The sequence below is a fragment of the Ambystoma mexicanum genome, chromosome 2q (genome assembly GCF_040938575.1).
Source record: "Ambystoma mexicanum isolate Mex_15411 chromosome 2q, UKY_AmexF1_1, whole genome shotgun sequence".
NCBI lineage: Eukaryota > Metazoa > Chordata > Amphibia > Caudata > Ambystomatidae > Ambystoma > Ambystoma mexicanum.
Window position 1 is genome coordinate 903,172,528 of NC_090924.1, and position 16,220 is coordinate 903,188,747.

The window sequence follows — 16,220 nt, forward strand, 5'->3', positions numbered from 1 at the left end:
GTCTCTGACTTGGTAGTTGGGAGCTTCCATTCGGTGTCGATCCGCAAACTGCTTCTGTTTCTCTTTGGCTCTTGCAAGATGCTCTGCTGCTTCCTTAAAAACCTGGGTGATGGTTTTGTGTAAGGTCATTACAGCGGGCATTTCTAATGATTCGAATGGGTCAAAAACAGACGTCTGTGGATGTCGACCGTACACTATGTAGAATGGGATTTGTCCCGTACTGGTGTGAATGGAGTTGTTATATGCGTATTCTGATTACCAAAGTATGTCCGTCCAGGTATCCTCGGTTTGTTGCAGCATACACCTTAGGTATTGCTTGAGGGTCTGGTTAGTCCGTTCGGTCTGGCCGTTGGTTTGGGGGTGATGGCTTGTAGATAACCGGAGGTTGATTTTGGCGATTTTACAACACCTTTTCCAGAATGCAGAGACAAACTGAGTTCCTTGGTCTGATATCAATATTGATGGGAACCCGTGTAGCCGGACAATCTGTTCCAAAAACACGGTAGCCAGAGTAGAAGCAGTTGGGAGACCTTTCACGGAATAAAGTGGGCCATTTTGGAAAACAGATCTACGACGACTAAGATGGTATTGTATCTGTTACAGGAGGGAAGGTCTGCAATAAAATCCATTGATAGCATATACCAAGGTGCTGGGGATACTTCTAAAGGATGTAGCAGACCTGCGGGACTTTGTTATTGGGACTTGTGTTGTGCACAGGTGCTACAGGTTGCGATGAACTGGACAATGTCCTTTCGCCAAGTTGGCCACCAGTCATTTTTTTTAATTTTAGCTTGGGTTTTGGCGATTCCCAGATGCCCTTCTACTAATGAATCGTGATAGTTTGCGATGATTTGATTCTGTAATTTCTTATCCGGTATGTACAATCGTCAATGGTAGTATGGTAGGTTGTCCACGATTGTATACCGGACTGCCTTCCCTACCCATTCCTGTTGCGCGGTGGACTCATCAAGTGTTTCAGGTCAGATTTTAAGTTGTCTAGAGTGGTGGTTGCGGCAATCATGCCTTGGATTTGTCCTTCTGGGATGATGGCCACGGGGTCTGGTGTCGTGAATGCCTCTTCTCCCTCACTCATGTGAACAGGGCATCCGCTTTTCCATTGCGTACTCCGGGTCCATAGGTGATGACAAAGTCGTATTCCGCAAAGAAGAGAGCCCAGCAGAGTTGGCATGATGATTGCACTTTAGCAGTCTTCAGATATTGTAGACTGCGATGATCCGCTAAGGGACCTCGTATTAGGGTAGTAAGGGATTACCAGCACTGGTCTCCTTAACGGTGCCCGGTATCCCTTACTGCCCTACTGAGGGCCAATGGGCCTCATTCCGACCCTGGCGTTAACCAAGGCGCTATTAGCGCCTTGGTTGACGCCGTTATTTTTCCGACTCCGCCATGGTGAATGGCGGAATTACCGCCCCATTCCAAGGTTGGCGGGGGCAGTAATTCCCCATTCACCATGGGCCCTTCCCCATTCCCATTTTTGCCCCTAGGGCTCAATGGGAATGGGGAAGGCGCCAATTACGGCACCGTAAATTACGGTGCCGTAATTAGCTCCTAGGTCCCTTTGCGGGTTGGTTTTTTAACGCCTGCAAAAAGCAGGCGTTAAGTACCAACCCGCCAAGGGAACTCGGAATAGGGCGGTAAGGGTTTAACGGCACCGGTCTTGTTACTGGTGACCGTTAACCCTTACCGCCCTACTCGGAATGACCCCCACTGTCTCCAGGCTTTGAACACTGTCTTAATTGCTAGCAGTTCTTTATCAGTGATTGCATAATTCAATTCAGGGGCTGAAAACATGCATGACCAGAATGCGACGGGATGCAACTGACCTGTTTCGGGGTCTCGTTGTGACAGGACTGCACCCATTGCTATGTTGAAAGCATCAGTTTCGACCACGTATGGTAGTTCTGGTTGAGGATGCCTGCGATAAAAGTTGCCGAACACAGTGCACTCTGTACTCCCTTTATGGATGTCGGTGAGGGCCAGTTAAGGATAGCATCTACCTTGCTCATGTCCATGCTTACGGCCCGTGATGTGAGAATAAAGCTGAGGAATTCTACCTCTGTCACATGAAAGAAGCATTTCTCCAATTTGGAATATAGCCAGTGTTGCCGCAGTTTCTCCAAAACTGCCCAGACATAGTTGAAGTGGTCTTCCTTGGTGGTCGAAAAGATAAGAATGTCATCAATATAGACAAGAATGTAGATGTCCGACAGTTCGTGGAGCACGTCATTCATGAAAAATTGGAACGCCGCCGAGGCACTACATAGTCGAAAGGGCATAATCTGATATTCATAAAGGCCATATTTTGTGCGAAAGGCCGTCTTCCACTCGTCTCCTTTTTTGACTCTTACTAGATGGTAGGCCCCTCGTAAGTCTAGTTTTGTATATATCTGAGCGTTTTTGACTTGATCCAAGCACTAAGGGATAATCGGTAACGGGTACTGTTTTTTACCTTGATCTGGTTAAGTGCTCTGTAGTCAATGCAAGTTCTCAGGTCCTCCTCCTTTTTTGGCACAAAAAAGAGGGGCGAGGATGCAGGGTACTTGGACGGACGAATGAAGCCATTTGCCAGATACTGATCGAGGTAGGTTCTTAGATGCTGGTTTTCCTGTTCTGTTAGGGCGTAAATCAGGCTGCAGGGAACTTGACCTCCAGGTACCAGATCAATTTGGCAGTCATACTTTTCGGAATTGAAAGTATATTGTGCCTCCTATTGTGAAAAATATATTTAATATTGGCCTACGCCAAGCTGCTCGAAAGTCGTTTGCGAGAGAAATCTGTGTTGCAAGGTCCTGACCTTTAATCCATGTAGGCCGCCATTTTAGGTCAAACCGCCATTTTAGGATTTGTTGTGGAAAAGTCACCCTGTGAGCTAAAATGGTGGACAATGTCATTGCAAAAATACAACATGGCCGTCTTGACCTCTGTACATCGCTAATGTGTAATCTGCCTGCAGGCTACTTGTTGAGGTCATGAACTGAGACCTCGTCCTACGTTGACCTATGTGTAAAGAGATTACTCGCGCAATGAAACCAATCTACGAGTATATATTAGGATAATGTATTTACATATTGAACAAAGAATATCTGTCTTACTACATTGTATTTATGTTTAAGAAGACCTGCAATGCGAAACTTTAGAATACACAGTTAATGCATACACTTATTGTAACATGTATTAAAAACAAACCAGTTACATGCGGTTATTTGAGACTTGGCACAGACCCTAGAATTGGTGATATATAAAGTAGAATATTAACCCGAAGTAGGGCTGGACATAGTGCCCACAAAATGTATAAAAAGCGAATGCATTCTAATGTACAGCGCCTCTCACTGAACACACTGAACCACGCTGGAGTTCGTTGTGTTGTACTGAGGGCCGATAGCTATATGACTTTGCACTGTTTTTGTAATTGAATTCAGTAGAGAATAAAGTACTTTGTATGTTCCTTTGTAACCCGTGTTCGGTGTATTTCCTTTCTGTTTTCACAGTTGGCGCCCGAATAGGGACCCTCAAGATTGATGCCAGATTGTTGAAGGTTGACACACGCTAACCGACCGGGATCGGACAGTGTGACAAAAAGGAAGGGGCCCCTGGATGAGACGCGACACCTCAGTAGCGCTGCACGGTCCGATCCCTGGACGATTAGCCTGTGGTCTGAGACGGCATCTTGACGAGGGTCCACTTATCGAGGCGGGCAGATTTGCCGAAATCACCATACACGAGGTAAGATTAGTTAGGTAAGATTCTTAGAAGTACCGATCGGTCCTCCTTAGGTTTGGTCAGGTGAGTCGTGACCCGACTCTTAATTTAACCCTGACAATTTGAATTTTGGCGCATTGTATCTGCAGACACAATTATTGACCAGGTAACACTAACAATTTGAGATATACCTGGGAAATTGTCTACCTGCTTTAGGGCATTATTCTGCAGTGATAGACAATCTTTGGAATTTAGCTGTCCCGCACCACAGGAGGGGTTTCCGGCATGTACTATGTACTGTAAGCATGGTATTGGAAGTATAGTATTTAATGATATTTGGCACAGACAAACCAGACATGCCTCCGAACTTCAGTGGCCAATCAATGGTAGTTTTGAGATCCCTCGCATTGAATATTTGGAGTCAGTGTTGTTAAAGAAAAAGGCAAGACCTGCAGCATTTGATGTTTTGCAGAATTGGAAAAAAGAAGTGTTACAACAGCTTAAGAGTAGAGAGAAACATGTGCGCCGTCATAAAACGAATGCCGAAAAAGCGTTGTTATATGACCAGGATAAACAGTCTGAGTCGCCTAAGAATATGGAAAGGGCTTTCTCGCTTGGTATTCAGAAAATGTACCCTTCCAAAGATCTTCATGATTCTGATGAGTTTATTAACAAAATATTAAATGAACGAAGGCCTGGTGCCTCTGCGCCACCTCTGTATGTTCCTCTTCCCGCTGCTGTACCTTTTCCTGCTGTTATTCCTGCTCTTCCTACTGAACCTGTTGTTCCTACTCCTCCGGCTTTTGTCCCTCCACCTGCTCCTCTGCCTCTTTTTATAGCACCAGTTATAGCTCCTCCATCGAATTTGCCTGCTCCCTCTCTTCCAAGTGGTCTTGGGCCGCTTGTAATCGATCATGGTGCAGGTTCAAAGGTTGTCACTCGCAGTAGTGTACCACCAGAGAAGAAACGTGAGTTAATTGCATGGGCTAAGCATTGCATGGAGAAGGATGATCAGGCTAGTGTTTTTTCCACACTTTTTAATACGGATAATTTTCCTGAGAAAAATGTTTTTATTGAAGGTTTGAGGATTCAGTTATGTATAATGTGGGGAAGATTAAATAATGCGGATGTTCCGCAAGGGTTAATGGATCTAAATACTTTAGCACTTTCCAGAGACACTGTGGATAAGGTAAATGAGCATGTCGAGAGATTATTTGAGTATAGAAAGGAGTTCGAAAGGATATGGAATGAGGATGATGAAGAGGAAAGTATATACGTACAGAAACGGTTCCTTCCGTGTCGTAAACCGATATCGGAGGAAATGCGAATTTGTAAGAAAGATTAGATGGATTTCAGACATATCGATAACTCCAGTTGAGGTATATGACACGTATAGTCAACATACGTTGGAAATGCAGAGGAAAGTGATACAGGTAATGGTAGAGTACCTGCAGGATGAATGTGTAAAAAGGAAGATTAGTTGTCCAACAGAGTTATTGAACATTTATAAGAGAGCTTTTTCACTTGACACTTCTTCGACTGCTTTAGCGCTCGACTTGGCTCTGTTGCTTAGAAAGCATTCAGAGTTTCCTACATCTCAGTTGCCTATGAGAGAGGTTCCTCCGACATTTGTCCCGAAGGTTGAAGTTGCGGCCGATGCTGCAAATAATGTAGTCGCTGTGAACATTCCCGCACATTATGTATCACAGTTTGTTCATGTCCCGTTTTCACGACAGGAAGTGAACACCATTAGACAGTCTATTCCTGATATTAGGAAAAATCTGACAGGGTTCTATAAAGAGATAGAATCTGTTTTACAATCCTCAGTGTTCACCTTAGGTGACATTGATTTATTGTTTCCTGTACTCCTGCCCGTAGATTTATGGAAACAAGTTAGAACTATTGACGATGTACCCGGGTTGGGAGATACATGGGCGAATATAACTAGACTTGATGGGGAAAGGCCAGCTGGCGAAAGACCACAACAGGTGATATTAACTTTGCCCGATAGAATTATTGCTAAATTAAAAACCATAATTCCCGAAAAAAGAATTATTTGGGACAAGCTTACGGCCTGTGTCCAAGGAAAGTCTGAGGGTGCTACCGAGTTCTTTAATCGGTTCGAACATGTATTTTCAGATTTCAGTGGACAAGACTTAGGCACAGAGTCTGGGAAAAGATTGTTTGTGGACAAATTTGTACGTGGATTGCTGCCTGACATCCAGTCACAGATTATGTCCTCTGAGAGCGCTTGGCAGGCGAAATCGCAATCAGAAGTACTGCACATGGCTCAGTACTATGAGAATCGTGTCAATAATGAAAAAGATAGGATTGAAAAGCGGAAAGGCGATTTAAAAACTAAGGTGCTATTGCAGCAAATTGTTAGAGGACCCAGAGGGGGTAACTCTCAGGTTAGAGGTTAGTATGTCCCGCAGGGTAATGTGCCCTTGGGTCCTGTGAATATTAATCAATGTGCTTATTGTCGTAGAGAGGGTCATTGGCGAGCACAATGCCCCGTCCTTCAACAGAGGTCGAATAATACATTTGGTAAAGTGGGTAGGCGATCCCGAGGTCGCCCGGGTGTATGGGGCCCTGGTAGAGGTCAGTTTACACAGGACCCTCAACAACCTTTTTCACAGGACAATCAGTCTCCGAGTGCAGAAACTAGGAATATATTCGATCATCCTTCCGCTGCATATTTATCTGAAGAGCTTCCTTTTGATAATATTCTGTTTCGTTAGGATTGCCCGAAGCAGGGTTTGGAACCTACACCTATTCCCGTCAATCAGAAAGGTCCCTACGTTGAAATCATGGTGGGAAATAGGAAACATCCGTTTTTGATAGACACTGGAGCACAGAAGTGTTCCATTGATCGTTCGCGGGTTCCAAACATTCCACTGTCAGGGCAAACCAATGTTTCTGTAGGGTTTTCCGGTACACCAGTTGTTTGTCCGGTCTCTATGCCGGTACCTATTTCTTTGGGTCCCTTTATGGACCAGTGTCCTTTTCTCTTGACTTCGGATTGCGGGGAGAACTTGCTGGGGTTGAATTTGTTAAAAGAATTAAATGCAGTGATTTATTGTTCTTCTGATGGAGTGCGCTTGACTATTTCACCACAGCAATCTTCTGCCTCGCAATTTTTGACTAGACCTTTGCCTCCAGAATTCATTGATGTACCAGAGAGTTTGTGGGCTGTCGACGACAATGATGTCAGTGTTTTACAGATTGAGCCTGTCAAGATAGTTTTGAAACATGGAATTGATCTGCCACGCATTCCCCAGTATAAGATTTCGGCTGAGGGCTAGCAAGCTTTGAAATGTATTGTTTCCGATTTTGTGCATCGTGGTGTGATTGAAGAAATTTCAGGAAGTTTGTGTAATAGTCCGATTTTACCCGTGTACAAGAAAGGCGATAATGTAATCCCATTCCATTTTATAATTGATTTACGAGCCATTAATAAAGTTGTGGCACCGCAGTTTCCCATTTTGCCTGATGTGACGACAATTCTAACCATGATTCCAGCTACAGCTACCTACTTTAGTGTTGTGGACTTAAAGAATGCGTTCTTTAGTATTCCTATACACAAGGATAGTAGATATTTGTTCGCGTTCACGTTAGGGGGACACTCGTTTACATTTACTCGTGCACCTCAAGGGTACACAGAGAGTCCTAGTATTTATAGTAGGGCTTTGAAAGAACAACTTGATACCCTTGAATTGCCTTCTACCTGTACTTTGCTTCAGTACGTTGACGATTTGCTTCTGGCTACTGACTCTGAGAGTGCCTGTAAGGAGGGCACTGTGTTACTACTTGTTCATCTAGCTAAGCATGGTCACAAAGCTTCGCTTAAAAAATGTCAATATTGTTGTCAGGAGGTCGCCTATTTAGGCTATCTCCTGTCAAAGGAGGGAAGAAGATTGACACCTGAAAGAATAAAACACATTTCTGGCATGTCTGTCCCAAATACGCAGAAGGAAGATAGGGCCTTAATAGGTATGGGTTCTTACTGTATGTTGTGGATCCCAAATTTTTCACGAGTGATGAAACCGATGCTGGCCTTGACGAAGAAGGGCATATCTTCGCCATTGCCATGGACCTCGGAACACCAGCAATCGTTTGACTTGCTTAAGACTGCATTATGCTCTGCACCAGTTTTGGGCACACCAAACTATGAAAAGGCCTTTGTATTGTTTGTGCATGAATGTGATGGATGTGCTTTGGCTGTATTAACGCAGGAGCATGGAGGGAAGAATAGGCCGTGCGGTTACTATTCCTGTAGCATGCGCTTTGCCAAGATGCTTGCGCGCTGTCGCTGCTGCTGCCGCGTCTGTAAAACAGAGTGAGGGAATGGTCCTAGGCCATAATCTGACCCTGATGGTGCCTCACTCTGTAGATGTTCTATTGAACCGAACTCAAACGCAACACCTCACTTCCGCACGGTTGATGAGATACGAATTGATCTTGTTTGCCCCTCACATTCAAATTAAGAGGTGTTGTGTCCTTAATTCCGGCTGAACTCATACCTTTCCCGCAAGATACTACTTGCGGCGATGAAGACTCACATGATTGTTTGTATACAACCGAACAAGAAACAAAGGGCAGGATTGATTTAAAAGATACTCCTTTGGATAATCCGCAAGGAGAGCTGTTTTGTGACGGCTCCTGCTTTAAACTTCCGGACGGTACATCCACAGCCGCTTATGCAATCACTACCTTGAGCACGGTTGTGGAAACTAAGAGAATTACGCATAATTCTGCGCAGGCCGCAGAGATTATAGCATTAACCCGAGCTTGTGAACTTTCCGAAGGGCTTGTAGTAAATATATATACCGATAGTCAGTATGCCTTTGGGGTGGTTCACAACTTTGGGAGACTTTGGTCGGAAAGAGGGTTCCTAACCTCGCATGGCACCAAGATTCAACATGGCTCCCTAATAGTGCAACTACTCTCAGCACTTGCACTCCCTACTAAGTTAGCAGTTGTAAATTGAGCAGCACATCGAAAGATTGTAGATAACATTGGAAAATGAAATGCTTTTGCTGATCAAATTGCTAGACAAACTGCCACTGATCTCTTTACGGAGATATATGTTTCTAGGGAGACTGAAAATGCTTATGTGATGGATGAGGGCATGGGGTCTGTACGGGATATCCAAGCCGATGCCACATTAGAAGAAACCAAGAGGTGGGCTGAGGGCTTGGGAAAACGTGATGATGATCGGTGTTGGGTGGACACGGTTGATGGAAAATGGTTACTTTCTGATGCTTACGTGATGATGATGGTTGTAATGGCACACGGTCCTACGCATGTGTGTGCCCAACAGATGACGAAAATGTTAGAAACATTTTGGGTAAACGACAAAATTTCAAAAATTGCTCAGCATTATGTCCAGAACTGTATGATTTGCCTACAACATAATGTGGGAAAGGGCACAGCAACCCCGAGGGGATGTTTTGGGCCACCCTCTGTCCCATTTGAAGTAATTCACTTCGATTTTATTGAAATGGAGCGATGCAATAATTTAAAATATGTCCTTGTAGTCATTTGTGCCTTTAGTAAGTGGGTTGAGGCTTTCCCTGTTAAAGATGCTACAGCCATGACCACTGCGAAAACCATGTTAAAGGAGTACTTTCCCCGATTCGGTTTGCCGAGAGTTATCTGGTCGGACAATGGTCCACACTTTGTCGCCGCTGTAATCCTACAGATATGTACAGCGTTACGAATTGACAAACGGTTCCATTTGGCCAGACATCCTCAGAGCGCCGGACTAGTAGAAAGACACAACGCTATCATCAAGAACAAGCTTGCTAAGACGTGTGCCGGCACCAAACTAAAATGGCCGGACGCCTTACCGATCGTGTTACTAGCTATGCATAAAACCCCTCAAACTAAGACTGGGCTCTCTCCATTTGAGGTGGTAATGGGGAGACCTTCCAGTATCTGGAATATTCAAAAATGCTGAAATTTGAAAAATATTGAAAATGTACTACTTTCAGATTATTGTAGCCAATTGATTAAAAACCTGTATTTGATTTACCACCAGGTACGAGAGGCCTTAATAGTACGATACGAAGGCCCGGGCCACGACATACGACCAGGGAGCTGGGTGCGTGTTAAATCATTTGAGTGCACCTCCTGCCTCACGCCTCTCTGGCGTGGGCCATTCCAGGTCCTGTTGGTCATCCAGACAGCGGTGCGGGTAGCTGGGCGAAAGAACTGGATCCACGCGTCACACATCAAGAAGCTTCCTCACCCTGTGCCACACGTTACAGAAGAAGCAGAACCCCTTGATGATACTGCAATTATGATCCCAAAGCAGGAAGCAGCACTGAGAGTGTTTCAGAGAATATCTCTAAGCCCAGGAGGCTTGGGGAAGCTGCCATTTTGTTTCCACACTCTCCGCAAATTTTGCACCCGGAAACGGCTGTTTCAAATTCAGCCCCCTCATTTGTCCCTGGCACGTTGCTTCCAACGGGCGGGAAGTGACAACACATTGTTTCCAGATCATTCAGTACCAGGAACAGCCAGATATCACTTGCGTCCGTGAAAATAGACATACGGCACGGTTCTGCTGTGCATTCAAGGAAGGAAAGAATCACTGAGGGCTTGCTTTTGCCCAAATTTGAGAAAGGGGATTCTGTTGGCTAGGGTTGTGGAAGGACACAGAAATCATGCGACCGGGGGGTCACCAGCAACAAACATTGGGGTTTCCGTTTGAAGACTGAGATGCCTGCTACCGCCGCTGCTCGTATTGGACTTATAAATAAGGGGGTGACCAACCGGGACAATGGACAAAATGCCTGGGCCCCGAAAATGTATTGCTGTATTTTTGTAATAATATTTGGTTTTTTAATAGTTACTGTTGTAGGCCTTTGGTATCTTGAAGAAACTCATCCTTTAGAGTTTTTGCTACCGACTAAAAATGTACCCACTGTCCCCACACCTTTTGTACATTTGCATACTCGTCTCCTAGAGATTCCCAGCATAGACAAAGGTATCATAATAACACACTGTTACTTATCATGAATGCTACACATGCCATTTTTAATAGATCCAACTGCTGGGTCTGTTCACATTTACCGCAACACAGGGATAAGGGGCTAGGTTGGTATATTCATCCTTTACTGTTGACAACTGCTTGCTATGCTTCTCTTAGAGCACTGTTCTTTGGCCGATGGAATGATAGCGTCTCAGGGAACTTTGATGGCACCAATTTGAATAGTTTTGAGAAACGTGTTTTGACTCCCCTGGGATGCTCTCATTTTGCAAATAGGAGTAGACCGAATGTTGCTTCTATTAGGCCTTCTGATAGACTGTCTCGTCCCTTCCAATCTTTGATTTCCTTTAAAATGGCTCCGATAGGCAATAAGGATGCCATGCCTCCTTCTTACACTGTTAACTATAGCCCCGATTCAGTTTCTTTCTGCATACAGAGGAATGGCACTTGGTCAATGGGAGTTTTTAAAGGTTGTGCCAAGGTTGCAAATTTGACTGGGGAAGACAGACCTTTGTATGTAGGCAAACCTGTCTATTTTGTTTGCGGTAATGTAGCGTTTCCATGGTTGCCCATGGATTGGCAGGGAACCTGTTATTTAGGGATCCTGTTACCTGGGGTGTTCATAGCAAGTACTATAGAAATTTCAAAGGCTCGTCCACGGCGGGACGAGAATGGTGACACCCCAGCACAAGTCTTGGGAGATATAGCAAAATCAATTGTGCCATTTTGGGGGCAGATAGCGAATTCAGAAGATATCAGGAGACTAGCGAGAGTACTGGAGAGAACCATCAACCGGACCACAGACATACTCTACAACATGACATTAGAGCAGAAAGCAATAAGATTAGTAGCACTCCGAAATCGAATGGCATTAGATGTCATTTTAGCTGAGCGTGGTGGAGTATGCAAATTAGTGGGGTCCGCTTGCTGCATTTTCGCACCATATTTCTCCCCAACTATCTTCAAGGCTATACAGAATCTGCATGTCCTTAGTTCCGAAGTGCATGTTCCCGAGGGAAATTGGGATCTTGGCGCTTGGTCTGGGACTTCATGCGGTCTTGGGGGTGAAAGGTACTTTCTGCCTTATTAATTATTTTGGGAGTTCTGTTGTTCCTTTGTTGCTGTATTCAGTGTCTGCCTGGTATGTGTTCGATTCGATGCTAGGGGGATGTTGTGCACAAGCGATAAATTCGATAGGACATAAGGTGTATGTCTCAGATAAAACTTCCAAAGAATATGTGTTAAAGGAGATATTAGTAAAAGACCTAATGGCAATAGATATTTCAGATAGCGATTCAGGGTACATGGATACTGATGCATGGAGTTAATCGCAAGGAGACCCAAAGTAGTTTTTAGCACTTGGCATAGGCCAAAAGGAGGGTTTGTCGTAATTGAAAGTATATCGTGCCTCCTATTCTGAAAAATATATTTAATATTGGCCTACGCCAAGCTGCTCGAAAGTCGCTTGCGAGATAAATCTGTGTTGCAAGGTCCTGACCTTTAATCCATGTAGGCCGCCATTTTAGGTCAAACCGCCATTTTAGGATTTGTTGTGGAAAAGTCACCCTGTGAGCTAAAATGGTGGACGATGTCATTGCAAAAATACAACATGGCCGTCTTGACCTCTGTACATCGCTAATGTGTAATCTGCCTGCAGGCTACTTGTTGAGGTCATGAACTGAGACCTCGTCCTACGTTGACCTATGTGTAAAGAGATTACTCGCGCAATAAAACCAATCTATGAGTATATATTAGGATAATGTATTTACATATTGAACAAAGAATATCTGTCTTACTACATTGTATTTATGTTTAATAAGACCTGCAATGCAAAACTTTAGAATACACAGTTAATGCATACACTTATTGTTACATGTATTAAAAACAAACCAGTTACATGCGGTTATTTGAGACTTGTCACGAACCCTAGAATTGGTAATATATAAAGTAGAATATTAACCCGAAGTAGGGCTGGACATAGTGCCCACAAAATGTATAAAAAGCGAATGCATTCTAATGTACAGCGCCTCTCACTGAACACACTGAACCACGCTGGAGTTTGTTGTGTTGTACTGAGGGCCGATAGCTATCTGACTTTGCACTGTTTTTGTAATTGAATTCATTAGAGAATAAAGTACTTTGTATGTTCCTTTGTAACCCGTGTTCGGTGTATTTCCTTTTGGGGTACTCAGCCTCGATATTTTATTTCTGTTTTCACATACTGTCTGTGCAGGGTTAGGTTGTTCGCTTGCTCTTTTTGAAAGACATCTTGGTAATCCAGGTATTCAGATGGTAGTGAACTGGTGAGGCCCAGTGTGGATTTTTTCTTCGACGAACCTGGGTTGGTAAGACTTTTTAATGAGAATCCCTTGCTATAACAGGTGTCGGCACAGTCTTGGGGAAAGGTCAGAACTCGTTTACGCCAGTCAATCCTGGGATTGTGGGTCTCCAGCCAGGGCATTCCCAATATCATCTGGAACTGAGGAGCACCGGTGAGATCGAAGGTGATGTCCTCTTGCTGAGCGTCCTGACACAGAAGCGTGACCTTCTCGTTGTAATGCGTCACTGGGCCGGATGATAGCTGAGATCCATCAACTGCTGTGACCTTTTCTGAAACCTGCTTCTTTCGGAGAGGAAGGCCTATCCAGGTAGCCAGATATTGGTCCATGTAATTTCCCACAGCCCCACTGTCAATTTATGCCTCCAAGGCATGTATTTCCGATGGTTGCTTGTGGTTTACCAGGAGCACAGGCATGACTAGATGTGAGGTCTGTATAGGTTCCTTTTCACCCCTCTACAAGTGGACCCCTACACTTGCCGAGCGTTGGAGTTTCCCGAGTCCTGTTCTTCTTCTTCACCCTTGTCAGTTGCTCCAACTGTTTTCCTGGGTGATTTCACTGGGCATTCTCGGAGATAGTGACATGCCTTACCACAGTACAAACAAAGCTGCTGCTGTCTCCTTTTCTCCTTTTCTGCATTGGTGAGTGGGCTCCGCAAGCCTCCGATGTGCATTGGCTTGGACTGATCGTGGGATTTGGTTTGATTCTCATGGGGTCGCACGTAGACCGACCGCTCCTCAGCCTTGGCATGATCCATCTTCCGATCCTGCAATATGTGATCGAGCTCCACTGTCAGGTCGATGTATTCAGCACATCTTTCCGGGGGATTTACTACTTGGGCTAATACGTCCTTAAGCTTCCCTCGTAATCCTCGGTAAAAGAGCATAGTTCTTTTCTCCTCTGCCCAGTTAGTTTGTGCTATCAGACGATTGAAGGAAGCAATATATGTTAGTAGGTCTTGATTACCCTGCCGTAGTGATAACAGTTCATTGTCCAGAGCTCACCCTTGAGTATGCCGTGCAAATAGTTTCTCCATTACACGCTGGAAACCTCTGAAATCTCGAAGCAAAGGATCATCCTGGTTTACCAAGGGTATTGACCAGTCCGCTGCACTACCTCCCAAATATGAGAGTACAAATGTCACTCTTGCTTGATCATTGGGGAATGCCCCAGGTCTGCACAAGAAATGTAGGCGACATTGATTCATAAAGATGGCGTACTAATTCGGATCGCCTGGGAAGCATTCTGGTGGGCCATGGGAACCGCCCCTGGAAGAACCACCTGTAGAAGCGTGGGCTGTGGAGGGGCGGCAGGAGGGGCATACCCCGGTCGTGGGACCTGGCCTGCCTGTATCTGGAGCATTTGCCTTGCTTGTTCATCTGTCCGCTCCCGGTTCACAATTAGATCCCTCCTTAGGGCATTGGTTTCCTGTCTTGAGGCATGAACTTCAGTCCGTAACTCTCCCAGTAATCGGGCCAACTGGTCCGTTTCAGAAGTTTCCATAACACCCAGGCAGAGATTCGAAGAGGCTTCACGTTCTGTTATGCTCACCTGGTCTCTGCAGAGGCATTGGGGCACGGTTGCAGCCCTCCCAGGGCTGAGGTCGCTCAGGTCCAACTTCGCCCTTTGTGCTTATGTGGTGACTGATGGTAATAGGTGATGCTGCTCGGGACTACTCCTGTTGATTAGATTTGGTGAGCACTCCGTCCTACTGCTTCTGGCAGGGGCGCTTGTATGATCTGGACCGAGTTCATTCACTAGTCCCTTGCATATGGTAGTCCAGTCCTGCTGCAACTAAGCCACTATACTGCAGGTAAGTGTTCCTGTTTGCCTTTGTCTTTCTTCGCCTGTTTTTGTTGTATTGTAAAGTTCGTTGTTTTGCGTTGATGTCCGTTCTACTTTTGATGTTTGCTCTTTTGCTTTCTTCCCTTGCAGGTGATGTTGCCAGCCCAGCAGAAGCTGCGGAGCTCGAGGCCACAGCCGGCGGGAATGAGGAACGAAGCTGCAGTGGTACAGTAGCTGGTAAATTGTTAACTAGGGGGCACGCAGGGTTCACATGCGGTGCTGCCCTATGACGGATGTTCTAACCTTGTCTTTCTTCTTCTTCACAGGGTTCAAGTTCGTAGATGCAGAGCGCGGTGCTGCAGCGTCAGGATCAAGATCACTGGATGCCAGGAGATGTGTCTGCAGATGAAGGGATGAAGCACCGGTGTCCTGGAGGTGAGTATGCAGGAGAACGCCTAGTTTCAAAGGTAAGTAAACTGGTCCAAGCGGCCGTGAGCGTCACGTTGCACGTGAGAACACAGTAACGCGAAGCACCGGCCTTAAGGATGGAGCAGTTTATATAGCTGAGCTTCTGAAGCCACGCTCAACAGGTTCAGCCTGCCTGCCACACCCTGCCACACCTGATGAGTCAGCACATGAAGACCAGGCCTAGGGAGCCACACCCAATGAGGATGTTCTCTGGAATAAATGCTTTCAGCTCCTGGAATGTTCTTGTAAAATAAAAGCACTCCTGCACTGAAATAAAGTGTTCCTGCTCACATCTCCATATGAGCCTGGCGCCAAAGGCACCAGGACTGAGTCCAGCCAGGGCCACTTTGTTTATAGGTTCAAAAGGGACATAAGTGAGTCAAGTGACCCACTGCCCCATCACTAGATGGTGTGTTTTTTGTGTTCTGTGGCCTGTGGCCATGACAGTTACCAATAATAGAGAATCTTGGCTGGGGTCCTCTGTGCCTCTTCTCTGCCATATAGAGAGCAGGATTACAGACACCCCCCTCCGGTCTTTACACTGGTGGCCGTGGTGGGATGCTTATGGTTTTAAGAATCAGTGTATAACAGTGCCACTTACAAAATATCAGTACTTTGTGAAATTGAGGTTTAGTTGTGTGCTAGATAATTGCATTACAAGCAATGGAATCTATTGCCAAAGGTAATTTAACTCGGATGAGCGTAAAGGCTCTCCAAAGTGCTTCTGAAGCCAGGGAGGTAGACTTTGTGGATAAGTCTAGGGCTGAGCTGATAGCTGCCCTGGTAGACTACCAGTTTGATTATTAAGCTCTTGAAGGGGGAATGCAACCTATGAGGTCTCTTCCCCTGGGGTTGTTGCTGGATCTGTTTCTGCTACCATTCCTGCTGCCTCTGTTCTGACCTCCAGCAAT